General features: G+C 41.7%; 1 long non-coding RNA gene across 3 annotated transcripts in view; it reads left to right on the top strand.

The window, feature by feature from the left end:
• The first annotated feature begins 299 nt into the window (after positions 1-299).
• The window catches only part of LOC116232334 (uncharacterized), a 158321-nt gene continuing 142738 nt past the window's right edge, over positions 300-15882 (top strand). For 2 of the 3 annotated variants that reach the window (XR_016459024.1, XR_016459022.1), the window contains exons 1-3: positions 10151-10344; positions 10451-10639; positions 10800-10895. This is a non-coding gene — a long non-coding RNA (uncharacterized LOC116232334). Of the gene's footprint in view, positions 400-10150; positions 10345-10450; positions 10640-10799; positions 10896-15882 lie in introns of those variants that run through there. The other variant, XR_016459023.1, reaches the window with a different exon arrangement.

The following is a 15882-nucleotide window of genomic DNA, read 5'->3' as shown; positions in this document are numbered from 1 at the left end:
ATGCTTGCACACAGCATTCAGCCAGAAGTTCCTCTGAGTTTTTCTGGTGTGTGAACTGCTGAATTTGTTAAAGGGAAATTTAATTGCTGTGGAGAACGGACCGTAAGTCGCTGGAAGCCCTGGGGCGCCCGGGCTGCAGGGCAGCGCTCGAGGACCAAGCCGCCATCACCATAGCAACGGGGTGCCTCTCTCCTATTGGTCGGCGCTCTACAAGTCCCGCCTACTTATTGTCCAATGAGCTTCCTTGAGGAAGTGCGCGTGAACTGGGGTGTCATGGCCGCTCCTTGGGCACGAGGAGGAGGGCGAGGAGGAGGGAGGGAAGCTCGCTTGAGGCTGAAGCTGCCAGAGAGGCTCCAGTGGAGCTGGGCGGCCAGGAGGAGAGCAGTGCTGAGCCTCTGTGTGAGTAATGCAGCTGCTCCAGGCTCGGTCCATAGCTGGAGCTGTGTTACAACGTTGTCCTTAGCGAGTCCTTCACAGCAACCTGTCCTTCTCGCAGGGGACAAAGCAGCGTCGTGCCTTGCAGTACCTGATCAAGTGCCTTTAGAGGGCTTGGTCAGCAGAAGCATCATCTTGGGTGTTTCTGTCTGGCTGTTTGTTTATTTTTTCCCTGTGTTTTCCCATTTTTCATAACCCTCTGTTTACCTGCAGGACAGGTAAATACAGTCTAGACAAGTAATGAAATAGTAAGAACACAGTGCATCTTTACAGGAACGTAAGCAAAAAGAACGTAGGAAATAAGTGTGTGTTTGGGTAAGGGTAGGAAGGTTGGTGTCTGGGGATGCCATAGGTCTTGGGTATGCATTACTATCATTCCTAAAAATCCCCAAAGGAACCACCCCATTCTTCCTAGGAGCAGCAGGTCACGTGTATAAGATGTGCTTAAAAATGCAGGTGAGATCTCAAAGGGATTTTTCCAGCCTGTTCATACAACTGGTTCTGAGTCACTTGAAACTAATGGGAGAAGGGCCCGGAACTTATTGAGGTGCTTTTAATAAATCCTGTTCTTTCTATACTGACATGATTAAATGCATAATATGCCTTTTTAAAATCTGGCCCAGTGTTTGTACATTGCCAGGAGCAGCAACCTGAGTTCTGAAATGCTCCATGCTTCTGGAGAATAGTGCCTATAGTGGAGAATCTGAAGTACTGCTGCAGTCAAACGGAAGGAGACAGAAACGAAGCTGCTTTGTCCCTGTCTCAGTGCAGCCTCTTAGGGGTTTGTGTTTTATGTTGATGCTTATGTTTAGGCCTGAAATTTCAAAAGTTGCCTCCGAACTATCAAAACCAGATTGGTTTTCCTGATGTTCACTGAAGGTAATTTGTTGTTGTGTGTCCTGGTAAAAATGAGCAGTGCTATATCGCTTTCACCCCAATCACACAAAATGCGAGAATGCGATTGAAGGATCACCTGGAAAACCCAATTCTTGCATTCTGTATTCTCAGAGGGGACAGAGATACAGAGAACAAACTTTCCCAGGGCCGTTACCTGTTCCCTTCTTGCTCATTGCTGACGTTCATCAGTTACCTTATTACCCATCACTTTTTCCAAGGCCACGAAGGGTGTTGTCGTGTGGTCCTTCCTCCCATGTTACTGCAGTGTGTTGTTTCTGGACAGCACAGTACTACTGCTTGGCCCAGGTTCTGGCGAGTGACTCGGAGGTGGTAGCAGGCGAATGTGAACCAAGCCCAGTGCTTTCCCATGAAGGCCTGACTTCCTCGCAGAGGAAAATAGGCTCAGCCCAGTGAAGCATGTCTTCCAGTCTATCAGGAAGAAAATAAAAAGTGGTTCAGCTTGTTTTTGTTTCATCCAGCTGTCTTACAGCTAAGATCCCAGGAAGTGAAGCTGTTTTGTTTGTATTTGAAACGTGTTCCTTGCTTACAAGAGTGATTTTCATTGCATGTTGTTTATTTATAATTTCCTTTTGTGTATGTGGCTGAATTAAAACCCTTTTCTTTTGAAACATCATGTTAACTGTATGAGGAGCAGGGGAAGCTCTGGCATCTCTGCTGGACTGCTATGGTCTAAATAAAACATACTGAATGATAATAAAATTTTAGGTGTTTAAAACCAGAAGGAAAGTAGATAGATGCTGTAGTTGCACTCTTGCATGAATTATATGGCTCCTCTTCTTGTTCCCCCACTGTGATGGCTGGGGCCTGCTGGCTAACTTGGCAAAATCTACTATGGTAACTTGAGGTGACTTCCTTTGTTTTATATAAGTTATAATTTGAAGTTAATTATGAGAAAGAGGAAGAAATTTTCAATGTTGATTTTTCTGAGATGTTTTCTCTTTGAACTTTGTAAGCTAATGGTTGGCTTTAATTTCCCCTATCTTATCCTACTCGATTGGAAATGGACTCATTTATTCCCTGTGGCCTCTAAAATGCTATTTCTACAACACTGACTCTTTTATGAGCTTAATTCCATTCTATCAGGCAAGGAGCAACCACTGCTTATCTCTTTGCTTACTGTACCTAGAGGTGGTGCTCCAGGGTACATTCACATCTCGCAGGCAGAGAGCAACCCAACCCCATGATGGCTCCTTCAGATTAATACAGGAGAATACTTCTTTACAACTGATGTAAATCTTTAGCAAGTTCACCCTAACTTTGCACTGAAGCCTTACAGCAAAGATTTTTTAAATGTTTCGTAAAGTTGCTTAAAGGAAAATAACACGATTTAATGTGTGTCTCCAAACAAGGCAAGTTTTGGTATGAAACAGTTATTCAGTGTTTTTTCTTTCATCCAGATTGCTCAGGGTTTTATGGTAAAATAATGTGAACGCTCACAGTTTCTTGTCATGAATTCCTATCAAATTTTGATGTCATATTTTTAATTCCCTTATTATTAAAAAAAAAAGAAAAAGAAAAAGTCAAAGGCAGAGCTTTTTTTATCATGTATTTTCTGGGGGGAAAAAATGAATAACATCCAGTTTAGTTGAAAATGACTGTGAAGTTTCTATTTTTTTTTTTAGTATATTGGCCAGTTGCCAGTGTATTGGTTCTATATTGCTTTTCTGAAGGATGACTGAGAATCAGGAAGGAAGTGAATACATCATAAAAACAATTGTGCAATAGCAGGTGATGGAATACTTGATGACAAAGTTTTCTCTGAAGCATTTCAGAAGTTAGATACAGAAAAATTCCAGCCAAAAATCAAGTATTTCTTACCTGAGCTGAGCATTTTTCACTATCAGATGAAAGTTATTGCATCAAATTCGATTGAGGCTCAGATGATATGCCATAAGTGGCTGGAAGAGGAAATCCCAGTTTATATGACTCACCATTTTTGTGCAAATATTAACTTTGGCTGATACACCTTGCTCCTTGTATCTCTTTTCCAGATCTGAATGGAATTATACAACGTCCCAGAGTAAGTTAGCTCTGCTATATGCAGCAGCTTTTACTTATTTGAATAGCTTCCACTTTTAACCATTTTATCTATTTTTTGTTTCTTAAAGGCAATGATAATATATATTTTTCCTGTCATTCTAATCCCTGTGATGCAGTATTAAATCCTACACCGCTGAAGGATTTGGGTTTAGTGATAGCAAAAAGCTCAGTGCTGAATGTTCATTTTGCTATGCTAAAAGCAGTGGAAAATCTTGGAAGCTGGCTATCTCTGCTTCCCAGTATCTACATCCAGTTTTAGCCCACACTCTAACTGGTTTATTTCACTATTAAGATTTCTTGGAACAAAAAAAATCAGAGGACACTAGAGTAAACCTTTTATTTTGACACATTTTCTTATCCTCTATCAAAATGTATTACAGGTGATTTGCTGAGAGCAGATGAATTAGCAAAAAATGCCCAAGCACGTGCTTGGATTTCTCATCACGCAAACCAGATGGTCAGCACCTATGATAGAGGGACACAGGAATGCAGTTTAGAGCTACAACCCCAGCTACAGCTTTGACTAAAACGAGGAAAAAACTACTGAAGTTAATGAGCCTTGGTTATTAAGTATCGTTAATGCATTTGGGCTTCCTGAAAACAGTCTGGAATTGATATCAGTCACTTTTAAAAAATGTTTAAGTCCCAAAGTAGCTTTTTTTTTTTTTTTTTGGTCTGTGTGTGTTAAAGTGCTGATGCAAGATGATAAATGAAGCTCTATCTTCCCAGGACTCACCAGTCACTGGGACACCATTCTGCTGGCATACCACGTGCCTTTATTGGACCCGCATCATTGCAGAGTTCCAGACAGAAAAGCAAAATTAACTTTTCCAGTTGAAACTCCAAGCCGTATTTTAGAGAGGCTGAATATAAATAGCCACGATTGGATTTGGCCAGTGTACCAGGGCTAACACCCATACTCTTGCAAAATGTGCCCTGGGATCTTGAATGACCACAAGTGGTCAGAAGCTTGGATTTGGCATCTTGTAGTGACATATTTTCTAGATGAAGTCAACAGTCGTCTACCCTGTGGTCCTATCTTCCCGTCTCAGTGGCAATAGCACTGACAGCTGTGACTTTGGGAAGCTAGAAATAGCCTACATGTCTTTCCCCTCCCCTGTAATTCTTTTTGAAAGTGAGTGAAATAGACTGCCAACCTGATAAGGAGCAACCGGTCCATGCCAATATAGACAGGAACTGGGAAAATATCCAAGAGCTCCCATGGCTTCATCCGGTCCCGTTTCATCTGTTTCACTCTGCTGGTCTGCTTAGCGTTGTCAAATTTTGTATTATTTAATTTTGAGTCCTCGTATCATCTCATTTTTGATTTCTAGGCTGTTGTAAACTTCATCGTTTTGAAGTCCCTTTGTGTTTATCTTATCTCGGTTCCCTAATTTCCAGCATTAGGTGATGTCTGACACCTTCTTTGCTCAAGTTTGTCTGTCTGGTCGCATAGTTGAGTCACTTATTCTCCCCCAACATCTTCCTACCTCCCCTTGTACCCATGCTGTGGGTGTGACTGCATCCAGTGTACAGTAGGCAAAAAAGCAATGAAAGAGCTTCAAGAGGTGGCTCACATTAATTCTTCACTGTGAATACAGCAGGCAGCAAACCCCATTGATAGAACACTAATAAATATGCCCTCAGATTTTGAACTGAGTTACAAAACTCAGTCAATAAGAGCTCAGAGCCATAATGATGTAGAAGTGCAGAGCTTTTCCCTGTACCTAGAATCAGGAGTTTTCAATCCCATCACTGTGAAAAAACAAAACCAGAGTGTGTATCTGATTTTCTCCCTCAGTTCCTTACAAGTCTCTAACCGATAATAACCACTTAGATTACGACTTCAGATGAACTGTTGTAATGACAACGAATTCATAAAGCAACTGAAAATATTCTTGAGATTTTATTAGTCCACTGAATTGAGGGGTACAACCACATACACAAGTGGCATAAATTGATACAGGGTTTTCTGATGGCAGTGCTCCAGGAAACGATGGGGTCTGACAATACAGCTTTGAACACAGGGAATACTCAGAAGATGTTCTCAAATTGCTGAAAGAACAGAGATGGTTGGACTTAATGATTTTAAGGGTCTTTTCCAATCTGGATGATTCTATGGTTCTTTATTTGCTCAGGTACCATTTCTGATGGTTGTTTTCTCATTCCCGAGGCTTTCAGCATAGTTTAATACTCATCTTCCTCTTCACTTTTTGGTCTTTAGCATCACAAAAAAGCTGAGGGATCTGCACTGGATGAGTGCTTATTCCTAGGTGCCAGAGTAATGCCTTGTGTGGCTCAGCAGTAGCTCTGATGTGCCATGTGCAGATAATATCCACAGCTTTGGTTTTGTCATTGCATTCCTCTGGGTATCTCTAATTCCCCATGTGTGGGGAAAGCAATCCTCCGACGTCAGAGGATGCTGCTTCCTCTGCATTGTAACTGCTGGCTAATAACCAATGTTTACTAAGTGCCAGTGAGTCATTTGCAAGTGTGATGCTTGGCTAAAAATTGTTTCCAAAAACCCTATCATCATTAGTCATTAATTCATGCGGTGCTATTCTGCTAGATACGATTGCTCACAGTTTGCACTGAGATGATAAGGTGGCATGCACCTCAGACTGATTAGCATGTGGTAGACAGAAGATTGAGGCTGCCCCCGTTCACATCCCTGCCAAGCGATACAAGTCATCTGACAATAGCAGAATTTGGCAGTGTTTTCCTCCTCCAAGGAGCTTGCAGTTTGAGGAGGTGCTGCTTTGTTCCTGCTGCTCTTAATGCCAGAGCAGAGACCAGTGCAGCCCACTGTCAGTGTGAATGGGGAGCTGTGGCTGACAGCAGTGCTGATAGCTCCGTTGGCTCCAAGGTAGGATTAAAATGATAGCTGCAGAGATGACTGACAAAATGCATTCCTCACACACAAGCTGCAGTGAGTACTTGCTGTGGGTCTTTGTTGGATACGAAGGATAACAACTATCTGGTCCCTCAATGAAACTTGCAAAGTGGACAGTTAAAATATGATTGTTTTATTGGGAGAAATACAGTTAACAGAAATGAACTAACGGATGACTTGCTGCTTTATTTGTGAGCCCCAGAGAGACCAAAGTCCCTCTTAGCACTTCTCACGAAGCTTTTAGGCTGGAAGGAAGAAGTGTAATTAATGCATGTGTATTTTTTCTGTACAAATAACATTTTATTTATTTAGCGGGGCGGGGAAAAAAAAAAACGACTATCAGCATTCATAATTCCAGCTTTTTAGAAAATTTTCACTCTGATAACAAGGGTGATAAAAAAAACCTCTTCCGGAGTAAGAGAGAGAGCAAGAGAGAGATGGAAGTGTTTAGTTCCCATAAATTTTGTTCCTATAAAGTCTGGACGCTGGGCGGGTGCCTTGGCTCAGAAATGACCTCCTGGCTCCTTCTTTTAGTCTTGGTTTATGATGGGAGCCAGGAGAAGGATCCTGGCATTGGCCAGGTGAACGCAAGCTGTACCCTGGCAGGATGCCTGCAGACCCATTACTGTTTTGTAGATTAAAGTAAGGACAGCAAAAGGGGCGGAGGGGAGCTAGGGGAGGGAAAGAGAAGAGAGAAAGAGAATAGCGAAACACTTTGTTCTAATTCAGGTGAAAAAGTTGATCTCAGTGTCTGTGCACACAGCCTGCCACGTACAGGGTGGAGGTGGGGAACAAGTTCTTTTTATATATGTGCTATATTCTCTAATTATCCCCGTGTGCCCGCCTCTAGGAACAATTGAAAAGTCTGTGCCTGCTCAGGCATCACTCCCATGGGGAAGCTGTGGGAGCAGCCAACCCCTGCAGTCCAGTGTTTGGGTGGCTGCCGGTGGGGGGGGATGTGCAGGTGGCAATGGTTGTAATGCCATGATAGCAGCAACCCCACTTGATTCCTAACTCCATTTCCTTGGCCTTGCGATGGGGAGGATACTGATAATTCTTGCTCAGGTAGAAGTAGCTTATGAATTGAGAGATTTCAAGCCTTTGATTAAAAAGCAGTAATGCCAGGTGCTAGTGCCCTGCTTTTCGCTGTGTGGTCAAGCCACGTTTTGAAGGAAGCACTTTTTTGCAGAGTTTTATATCTGATGGACTGCACAATGACAACCAAGTTTCCTCTTACATTCAGCCACGAACTTCTATTACTCAGCCTCTTGATTCTCAGGTTTACTCAGTCATGGTGGGGAAGATTGCTTGCTCACCCTAATGGCAAAAGCAGTCTCACAGCAAGCCTACCTGACAGTCTGCAGCTGCTTATTTAGTGTTACTGCATGCACTGAGTAAGTTTAATGGGCAATTTTCCATCCGAATTATTTGCTGATAGAAAATGCCTCTGAAAAATCAATTTATTTATTTTTTTCTCCTGGAGAAGGCTACAATTTTGCATGAAAAAAAAACCAATTTGCTAGTGGGGAAATCCAAATGACAGCTTCCTGGCTGCCCCATGTGAAGCCTCATCATGGTTTGGGGTTTTTTTGTGTCTCTGCTGAAGACAAAAACTGAAATCAAATGCATCTTTAAAATTTAAAAGGATTTAAAGGTGCTTGGAAATCCCACTGAAGAAAGAGACATGCACTGGGCTTATTGTTGCTATTTTACTTTCATTTTTGTCCCTGCCAGCTAAATTTCTCTCTTCTTTTTTTCAACTTTTTTAAATGAAGGTATTTTTTTCTGGAAAGGGGATTCAATTTTCAGCTACCTGTTGTACCGAGGGAACTACCAGGGAAGACAAGATAAGAAAGAATAGGTTAAAAGTTAGAGGGCCTGGGAGATGTTACAGTTTTCCTGTATTAAAGAAAATGGTCTTTTGATTAACCTTAGGAGTGTTTTCCCATGAAACTGAATGGGTTTCTAATGGATGACATGCAGACACCACGCAAATGTCTGAAAGCCCATGTCTACATTTTTCTATAATTTCTATTGAAGACTTCCCAATTTCAAACTAAAAAATCTGTAAGCTTCTTTGTTTCCCATTATTATGTTAATCAGGCAACTTTAATTCTGTTTTGACCAGCTGTAGGAGATTGGGAGCAGGGTTCTTTGAAAGATCCAAAGGTTCTTCAGTGTGTAGTTGGTTGTGTGCCACAGGGCTTGGCAGGTCGTGCTGGTGATTTGTGGCTGTCAGCCAGCTGCAAGGGCCAAGAGATGCAGAATACAACCCAGCAGTGCCAATACCCAAATGAAGGCACACCTGACCAGTCAAGGGTACAGGAGCATCACTGTCTGAAAGGCAGGTCTCCGAGGTGCAGCACTGTAAGAATAGCAGGGTTAAAGGAGAAGATTGGCCACACTAGAGTTGTACGATGATGTCAGGAATCATAATTGATGGCATAGAAGAAATGTCAGGTTAATGGCCTGAACATCTGAATTCCAAACCTCCAAAGAATTTAGGTGTTAGTGGCCACTGGGAAATACTAAACTGGGGTGCAGCTCATCTCCTGGTGACTTCTCTGGGAGGGGGACTGTATTTTAGTCCCATCACCATTTCCTTTTCCTGACATCCTCTTCAAACAGTGCAAATTTGACTGTGTTGTTTAATATGGTCTGTATTTTTATTTGGATGGCTATAGCCATTAAGAGAATTATGCCATCATAACATCCATCCAGATGAAGTTGCCTGATGGGTGTATCTATGTTCTGATATTGCAGAAGCTTGTTTGAGAAACAGTAACTCTCTCAGGTCTGCCTTGTATTTATTTGACATTGTTTATGCTGGGTAAACTCCTTGGAGACAAGGAGCAAACTCCTCTGAGATCTTGTGGTCGAATCAATTTGTAGAGCTGTTTCCATGTTTTCTGATGCAATCGAGTGTAACAATGTTGTATCCCAGTAAACATGGAAATGGAGCAAGGAAAACATTTCTCAATCGGCTTCCTAAAAATACTGCTTGGATGGGGAGGGGCTCCAGTTTTATTCCAGAAGCTCATTCAAGCCCTCATCAGTTTCCACAATGTCTCAGATTTTTCTTAGTTTTATGTTTCATGTACTTATAGACTGGGAAAGAGAGGGCTGCATGTGCCAAACGCCCATAAGCGTGACATGCAATAACCATTATGCTTTGAAATGTACATATTCATGGATGGAGAGATGCCAGGCATGGCTGGAAGCACATTTGATATTTGGTAAAGTGGGCAGATCACCAAGGGTGATCCTAGCAGGGGTGATCTTGAATTGTCTTTTCTGCCTTTGAGTATTCTTCAGCTTCTTTCTGTAGGAGGGGAAAACAAAAAAAGATGATGGCTTTATGGTAGTAGTTTGGTTTTATGTGATTTATTTGGGCCGGGCTTTGCTTTGTTATTAATTATCTTCCATCTTTTCATTGCCTGGTAACTAGTATTGAGCTAGTATGGAATCCTGTGGAAATGTAGGTTCTAAGTGAATTAGTGAAGAGAGCAGGGTACCACATGTAGAGGGGCCCAGCTAGAAGCAGTAGTTAGATAAGGGTTTAAAACCCATTTGTGCTATTCTGTGTTCATCCCCATCATGTCAGTCAGCCAAGATATTTCAGGATTTCTCATGTATATCAGACTTCTTTGTACATGCAAAGAAGGCGGACAAGGCATGGAACAATTCTGTGTGTATGGATGTGCTTTTCATGCCTGCAACATTCAGCTGCTAACTCCAGGATATTTGATATTCCTTTACTTTTCCTTTCTGCCATCCGAATATGAAAAAAAGCTGTACTAAAAACCATAAAAACAACTACTTAAGATCATTGGTGCTGTGTGCCAGTTACGTCTGTATCAAATTCTGTCTTCTGTTCCTATAGCCTATGTGACATCAGGAACTGTTTTGTTCCAGAAGCCCTTGCAGCTGGACACAGTGAAGGACTGTCCTTGTTAGTGGTCTGTCAGGCATCTGGATGGGGCATAGACCTGTCAGCAGTGGAGCTGTGCTGCAGCTTGCTCATCAGCAGGCACCTCACCATGTCACAGTGAATCCAGGCACTGCACAGAACCTCCTGCATAGCTCAGGATCCCAGCCCGCAGCACGGTGCTCTTGGCCTCATCAGATTTCAACACAGCAATGATATCTTTTTTCTTCTTCCAGAACTTTTCTTCCTGGTTTTGAGACACTTGAAAGAGAGCATCTCCCAGTGGCAAAGATAAGAGCCCACGTCCTTCCTGCATCCTGTGGCTGTGCATTCTCAGCCACAAGAGTCAGCAAGTCCCCTTCCAGAGGGAAGCGATTTGGACAATAACATCTCAGACTGATGCTGCTAATCTGGCCTTACCGAAGGTAATTATTTGAAATGACATTCAAACCAGAGTGGTTTTTCTAGACATTGAGATTACTACATCATGAGGAAAGTACACAAACTGCTTTCCTCCCCGCATGTCTCTAGTGCAGTCTGAAAATAGCCCCAAGCATTTCCAAATGTGCCTTAATCTTTTGACAGGGAAGTGGGTGAGGTCAGAAGACGGGGAAGGACTTGACTGCTGTCACGAGGATGGTGAAATTGATGCATCAAATAGAGCTGAATGCTGCTGTAAAGGTAGGGAAATTGGGACCAGTGCTCTCTTCTTGTTATTTAAGTGTTTATTATCTGCATTTTTGGTGCTTGTGAAATGCTGTGGGTTAAAAACCTTTCTGATAAATAGAGGGTGAGATAGGACAGGATCAGCTATTGTATTTTTATTATTGAACACTGCAAAGATCCTGTAGAGAAAAAGACAAAACAGTGTATTCAAGCACAACAGGAGCCAATATAATAAATATAAATATGTCCAGGGTACAGCTCTGCTCTCTTTCAATCCCCTATGATGGCTTCCTGTCTGCATGAAGAAATGTGGGATTTCTTCTTGCACTTGGTCAACATGCTCCAAATCAAGTTCATTCTCTCTGTTTTTTTTGGAAAATGTGATGTTGTTGTTGTTATTTGACAGTGTCTCAGATCTTGCTCTTTCCTTTATATTGGAGAAATGCTAAGGGTATGTAGCTAAGGTATTAAGCATATGAATACAGAAAAGTTAGATGTTACGAAGTCCTGCTTCATGTGAACAGGCTTCATCTAAGCTGTGGGTTCTCATAAGAGTTAACGAAAAAAGCATGAAGTCTCACCCACCCCAACAGAGAGTACATGGGATAGGTATTCTCTGAATTCTCACTTTCTGCTCCTACAAAGTATACCAGATTGCCACGGTCATTCATGCATGAAACACTTTCCTAGAAATTTGCAGCCCAATGGGAGAATTTCTATTACACGTCTGTTATTTGCATAATTGGGTGCTAACCAAAATAAAGCTAACAAATTGCTGATAATTGCAAAATGTCAATTATATCAGGTTAGGTCAGAGGTGAAATGTAAGGGTGAAGTCTCCAGGTGTGTTGAGGTCAAAAGCAACTTGTTTTTGAAGGGAAACTTGTTAGGGATAATAGCTATCAGAAGCAACTTTAGTGTTAAGAGTCAACCAAGTCTTAAGCAACATGTTGTTGCAATGCTTCAGGAAATGGGAGCCACTGCAAACATGAATAATTGGTTAGTTCTTCACATGTTACTTTTGGAGAGTTGAAAAAGAGCACTACATGGAGGTAAGAAAACTCTTGTTGTATAGCAAGTGGTACAAAACAGCTGCATGCAAGGACTTTATCAAAGATTGCTATAGAATAGAATGGAGGCCCTGAAGTCTTTTTAGTACGTGAGCAAATTAAAAGTTGCTTCCCAGAAAAATCCACATGGCACTGCACATGGCTGGGAAGAGAAATCTTGGTTGTCTGTAGTAAGACTTGAGAACCTGAGAGTCAAAAGGGAATGAATTTGCCTTGATGCTTTGAAGTGATCCAAAGCCTGTTGCATTTAGCTGGCTTCTCCCTGCCAAAGCTGCAGAGTTCCCTGGTATTTTTAGGAATGAAAAATTATGTATGGCCTGAGGAAATGCAATTCTTTTTTAAACGGCCTTGGTTTTAACTACTGTACTGTACTGCTTCAAAATCCTCTCAAGAACTTCCTTATGTAAGTGAAAAACAGCCTCACAAATTGTGAGGGTGGTTTAAATCAACTTCAGTGCAATAAAAGGTATATGTGCTCCCTTAGTCAGGGGAGTTGGAAAAAGAGCTATCAATAACAGTGTGTCAGATAAACACCGAGGGCAAAGAGAGGACTGTGCTGGGACATGACTTTTTTCCTTCTCTCAGAGATTCTCTTTCTCTTCTGTCTTCGGTTGCTTTTATATCTTTAACCATACAGCAGCCAAGGCAGGAGAGGAACCGTCTGACAAAGGTTTCATTGACAAAATGTATGATTTTTGCTAGAAGGCACTTCCTTCTCTGCTGAAGGCTTTGAAGTGTCATCTTTGTTCTTTCAGGCTTGTTATTTTTTTTTTTTTCCTCTTTAAAAATGATAGACAAAATACTTGAAAGTCAAATTTTAGTGCAGGCAAAATAGCAGGAGGAACAACTGAAATCCCTCATTTCAATGGGTATGCAAAAATGATGTATTTGAAATATCATTTCTGATCCTAATTATGAAACAGTGCCCTCAGTAATTAAGAACTGCGTGATACCTTTTAAGAAGATGTGTAATTTACTCTTCAAGTTGTCTTCTTCCATCACTGACCATCTCAATGTGCCCAGTGTCTGCTGACTGATCTGGTACCTCTTCCACGTGGCTTAGTTTTGCTGTCTGCTCGATGGCTTAACAGGAATGAACTCAGTTTGCAAAGAATCAGCATTGAAAAGTGATTTTGTGAGGCGAGGGAGAATGAAGGTGATCTGTTTTTTAGTATTTCTCTGACACGGTGGATTTTTTATTTCCAAAACCTGAAATCCTACGTTATTTCTTTTTTTGCTCATTAGCATCTGATAACGTATTTCACGTCCATACCAACCTACCTTCTAGAGCCAAACTTATGCAAAAAGGAGATCCGATCATTGCAAGTGTGCAGTAATCACTGCAATTCAGTAAGTAACTCCAGGGAATCCAGTGGTGCTGATCCCCTCGTGGAGAGAACAGCTTCTCCATTGCTGAGCAAGTGGAAATGTCACTGTTGGCTTCACTGGTAGTAGGTTCAGAACTGAAACAGATGCTGCAGGATCAGGGCCTTTTTACTGTTCCTTAGAGTTGCAGGTAGGGAGAAAGACACACGATAATACTGCCAGCAATGAAGTTACTGTTCGTAATAATTTCAGTTCAGTCAGACCACAGAGATCAGCAAACCACCAGAGACAGCTTCCTGTGGTTTGACACTATAATCCTGTAGTGAAACATGACTGTGTTAACCTCTTTTTTCCCCTTGATTAACTCACTTTCTCTACTGAAAGTTTTAAAGTCCATGATCTCCAGGTTGTTATTATCCACCAAAGAAGGCTTCTTTGGCGTGGGTTGAGGAATGAAAGTTTCTTGGCTCGTGGGGATGCATGATTACAGTGGTGCAATTCCTTTTGGTGCTTCCAGACTTAGCATCCAGATGAAAAGCTATTTGATACACTTCACTGTGCCTGTGCCCAAAGCACAGCACAGCTCCATGCTAGAGGAGATAATGGGTCTTTTTATTCTCCCACCCTACTAAAACCATAGCTTTTCTGCCCGTACTTCTGCAGGGATGTTTAGCTGTGTGTTTTGCTCTTTACTCTAACTTGACAGTCCAGAGAAAACTGGACAGAAGCTCACGTCTGAGTTGAGTAGCAGAGGGATGTGCTTCTAATATGCACGTTAAAACCCATGGATTTAGGAAAGAAGTGGCAAGGTAATAAGAGCCAGACAATGCCTCTTGTGCATTAGTCTGTCGGTGCTGCTTTCCATACGCACAGACACAGGTAGGAGCACATAGCATCCTGCCTGTACTTCACAACAGCTCAGTGCCAAAGCTGCTGCACGAGCACAGAACTGTTCCTGAGCTGCTAAACCCTTTAAAGTGATAAGGCTGCTTACCTCAGGGAAAGTGGCATCATATCACCATGAAACACAGCAGTGTGAATAGCCAGGCAGGCACATTCTGCCTCTCCAGACATATGTCTGTGCAGACTGCTTGCTCCCATCTCGCTCAATTTAACAACTGAGCTGGGTGAAATTTTATAAACCGTGAGTTTTCAACAAATATTTGGCCAGAATTTCCTAAATATTTATTATTATTATTATTATTCTTTCTTTTTTTAAATGGAGTCTTTTTAGTGGTGGCTATTAATGTTGGGAAGTCCATCTCATTTCTGCTGAGCTGAGCTTTCCTTAGCTTTCATAATTGGGATAGTTCAGAGGGCAGTCTTTATGATCTGTGAGTAAGCACAGTCAGTGGATTTACATGAGAAAAAGATCGTTTGTTGCCCCCTGTCCCTCCTGCTGTTCATCCCACTCCCATCGGATTGCAGTAGCAGTTTCTTAGAGAAAATAAACCCCAATAAACTGCCTAAACACTGTTTTTGGAAATCTCCATTCTTAGCATAAGCGATGCTCAGCTGGAAGCCTCATAAAACCTTTGAACCTGTAATTCGCACCCATTCTTTTAAAGCCTTTTCCCATTTTAAATATTAGTATAAAAAGGGGATTTGAAGAATAGTATCGCCAAAGCAAACATTTGACACGCTGTTATATTAGACTTATATAATATAAAGCTTAGGCACATGCACCCAAGCTGCTGCTGCTGCTGTTCTACGAGTCAGTGCTTACGTCTGCAATAAGGACAAAAGTGCTGGGGGGAAAAAAAAATAATCCATTTCTCTGTTTGTCTGTGTGTGCATGTGCACGCTGTTTTTAAATAGTAGGATTGCCCCATGTTGGTATGGCAACAAGCTGTGAAAAGAAAATCTTCCCTTTTAAAGCTCTAAAACATATTGACTAATTTCTATCTTTCTTTGTGAAAATGGTAACGCTGAGACACTTTTCTGTGCCACAGACATTTATATTTGGATGTTGTTGTGGAAACTAACTGGGCAGGAAAGTTACTTTGTGTTCTGTTTCTGAAAGGCTACAGCATGATACCAGACTTTAGACCTGGATCTTGTAAGCATGTTTTTAACTTTATGGACCAGAACATGTGAAGCTAAATCCCTGTGTGTTTCTAGGACTGAGCTGCTGGATCTTAGAAGCAGAGGTGGATGTAAAAGTTCTCGTAGTAATAAACAAGTAGCTTTGTGTGCAGGGGGATTAATGAAAGCTGCTTTTCAACATCTCTCCCTCTCTTTTCCTCCCCCTCATCTTTTCTGATGCCTGAAAAAGGGCAGGGGGTGCTCCTCTTGGCACTTGGGAGCTGCTTCTGCTATCTGATTCCCTGATGAAATTTGTGAAAATCTTATCTTTGAGGTCTTCACTCCTTTGATAAGTTTGCTTGAAATTAGTCAATGATTAAAAATTCGGGATAGAGGGAAAGAAGAAATCCATACACTATGAGCATGGACGCCTTGTTTCCTCAGGCATTCAGCTGAACATTTAATGTGTTCAAGGGGGAATGTAGCACGCTGCTCTGATGTTCTGTGTTTGTCATCTCTACTTGCAAATCCAACACTGTAGCTTTATGCTTCTGCTGGAAAGAAAAACAAACAGAAAACAA

Source organism: Phasianus colchicus, chromosome 20 (assembly GCF_987193195.1).
Source record: "Phasianus colchicus chromosome 20, bPhaCol1.hap1.1, whole genome shotgun sequence".
NCBI lineage: Eukaryota > Metazoa > Chordata > Aves > Galliformes > Phasianidae > Phasianus > Phasianus colchicus.
The sequence above is the reverse complement of the archived record's forward strand: the minus strand, read 5'-3'. Positions and strand labels throughout refer to the sequence as shown.